Here is a 3492-nt window from a genome sequence, read left to right as displayed (position 1 = left end):
CAATTTTTATATTGGTTTTATTGTCAGTGACAATAAAAAAAAAAAAAACAACCAACAAACCTCAAAACATTTTTCAGTGCTTGAATAGATAATACTGATATGGGGATCTCAGAACACTTGATTGTCCTCAAGCAAAACCTATACCTAGACCCAGAAGCTATAGTATGAACAAAGCAAGGGAACACTGCATGGTTCAAAGTCAAGAAAGGACTGTGTCAAGGATATATTCTTCTTCCATACTTTTTAAATCTCTATGTGGAACAGATCATCCAGGAAGTTGGAATTTATTAAGAAGAATATGGCATCAGAATTAGAGGAAGACTCATAAAAAACCTGAGTTATGCATATGACACAATTTTGCTTGCCAAAATGGAGGAGGACTCGAAGCATTTGCTGCAGAAAGTCAAGGGCTGCAGCCTTGAATATGGATTGCATCTCAACATAAAAAAGACAAAGATTCTTACCCCTGGACCAATTGGCAGTATCTTGAAGAAAAAAGAGAAAAGGTTGAGGTTGTTAACAATTTCATCTTGCTAGGGTCCACAATCAACACTCTTGGCACCAGCAGTCAGGAAATCAAAAGACTAATTGCTTTAGGGAAGTTCCACACAGAGACCTATAGAATGTAAAAGAACAACAATGTCAGTTTAAAAACCAAGGGGCACCTCATACAGGCTATGACTTCCTCAATTACTTAATAAGCATCTGAGGACTGAACAATGACTAAGGATGACAGAAGAATCAATGCATTTGAATTGTGGTGCTGGAGAAGAGTATTAAACACACCACGGATTGCCAAGAGAACAAATAGGTCTGCCCCAGAGAGGGTAAAAACAGATTGCTCCTTGGAGGCAAGGATTTTGAAACTCTTATGTCGCATACTTTAAGCATGTTGCCAGGAAGGACCAGTCTGTGGAGAAGGACATCATGCTTGGAAAGGCACAGCACAGGAGAGGGACAGCACAGAAGAGGAAGAACCTGGATGAGATGGATTGACAAAGTTACTGTGGCAATGGGGGCAGGTGTGTCAGAGACAGGTCGGCTCAGGGTAGGACAGGGTTCAGAGCTATTGTTCATAGGGTTGCTATGAGTTGTAATTGACTCAACACTACATAAGCACAATAATAACAACTTTGGATTATAACCCAAAGAATAAAATAAATGCTCATGTATTCATGTTGCTGTCACCGTGCAGGGGCTATGTTCCAGTAAGTCAATTTCAACTCATAGCCAACTCCATAGGAAAAGCAGAGCTGACTCCAAGGATGTTTTAGGCTGCAATCTTTACATGGAGATGACCTGGTCATATAATAGTTTAAGCACTAAGCTACTAACTAAAAGGTCAGTGGTTTATCAAGAGGTTTGGGAGGAGATAGGCATTTTTGCCAGATCCTGCCTTCAACACTATTCATTTGTCAGTATTTCTGCAGGATCAAATTGTGACTCTCATATTTTGGAAAGTTGGTTCTTGAAGCCATAAGAAGCCAGGAAGAGTAAACCTAGTTTTAGCACAAGCTAAAACATTGAGTAAATTTTAGCAAATATGGGGAACTAACAGTCTAACTGGTAAAAAGACTGTGCTGTCGACCACTCGAATCCACCAGCTGCTCTGAAGGAGAAAGATGGGCAGTCTCCTCTAGTGCTATTTATAGCCTCTGAAAAACTGTGAGAGTATCAGCTGTGAATTGGTTCTGACTCTGGTGCAAAGAATTGAGTTTAAATTGAGAGTCTACAGTGGAGCAAGGGTTAAGCACTGGTCTCTTACTACAAAGGTGGGTGGTTCCAACCCACCAATTGCCCTATAAGAGAAAAGACCTAGCAATTTCCTCCTTTAAAGATTGTTGTTGTTATTGTATACCATTGTAAGGTCCAGTTGGAACTGATGCATAGATGAACCTCCAGTGGGTTTTTGGAGGCTGTAAATCTTACAGGAGGAGATTGCCCATCTTTTTCCAGCAGAGCAGCTGGTGGATTCTAAGAGCATTCCTTAGGGTTGGCAGCACAGTCAATTCCACCCTTACGGGGTCACTTGATGGCGCACAGCAACAGAGATAAAATAGGTAAGTAGATTAAGGGAAAAGAAGGGAACAGCAAAGCAGTTGCTATTATTTTTTTCCTATAAATGCCATTAATTTTCTTTTTAAAAAAAGAAGGGAAAAGTACATTTTCTATAAGAGACTGGACATCTGTGAATTCCTCCCCTTTATTTTTTTAATATACAGCAACGTCAAACAGACAATGCAAAGAATTATAAATATAATTATAAATATAATGTGAAGCACCTGACACTTGTCTGAAAGTGAAAGACAGCAATGGCTACATTAGCCACGCTGCTAATTTACCTCCAAAGTTTACCTAGCACACAACACCCTTTTTCTTGTTGTTAGGTGCGTTGACAACTCATAGGGACCCTATGAACGAAAAGCCTGAGCACTGTTCATAGATTTTCCAGAGGCAAGCTGTTTCGGAAGTAGACGCCACTCCTGCTTCCAAGCTTGTTTCAACCAGGAAGCTCCACCAAACACTGTCCACCATGGGTAACAATTATCACATTTGGCACAGCAATGCCACAGTTTTTAGCATTAAAAAAAAAAGACAGTGAAATGTATACAATAGCTAATATTTTTCTTTCCCCTCTGTGCCAGACACTGTTCTATAGAGTTTAACAAGTACTAACCCATTCATTGTTGCTGTTGCTAAATGCTTTTAAGTTGGTTCAGATGCATTGTTGTTGTGTACTGTAGAGTCAAAAGTGACCTATAGCTAACCTGGCGGGTTTTCAGAGACAGTTGATCACATGAGAGGAAATTGTCCATCCTTCTCCTGTGGGTCAGAAACATAGCAACCCCATGTTGTTGTTGTTATGTGCCATCAAGTTTCCTGTGAAGCCTGCCCTATGCTGAGCCAGTGTCACTGACTCTGACACACCTAACCCCATTATCCCAATTACTGTGTCAATCCATCTCATCTGAGATCTTCTTTTCTTGCACTGTACCTCAACCCTTCCAAGCATGATATTCTTCTCCAAGGATTGATTCCTCCTGGCCACATGCCCAAAATATGGGAGACGAAGCTTCAAAATCCTTGCCTCCAAGGAGAACCTTGGTTTCATTCTCTCCATGACAAGACATATGTGTTCTCCTGGCGGTGCATTGTATGTTCAAGACTCTTCTCCAGTACCACAACTCAAAGGCATTAATTTTTATTCTGTCATCCTTAGTCATTGTTATTAATCAGAGAGCTGCACAATCAGCTCTCAGATACATAGAAAGTAATTGTAAAGACCACAGCCTGGATCAGACACACCTTGTCATTGCTCTTTAGCACTTTGGAAAGGTCCCTGACAGCAGACTTCCCCATTGCAATTCGTCTTTTGATTTCCTGACTGCTCATGCCAAGAGTATTGATTTTGGAACTGAGTAAGCTGATATTGTTAACAACCTGAATCTTTTCTCCATCTATCATGGTGCTGCCAATTGGCCCAGAGGTGAG

This window comes from Elephantulus edwardii, unplaced genomic scaffold (assembly GCF_000299155.1).
Source record: "Elephantulus edwardii isolate Elephantulus edwardi_28Jun2011 unplaced genomic scaffold, EleEdw1.0 scaffold00021, whole genome shotgun sequence".
Lineage (NCBI taxonomy): Eukaryota > Metazoa > Chordata > Mammalia > Macroscelidea > Macroscelididae > Elephantulus > Elephantulus edwardii.
This window is presented reverse-complemented; position numbering follows the sequence as displayed.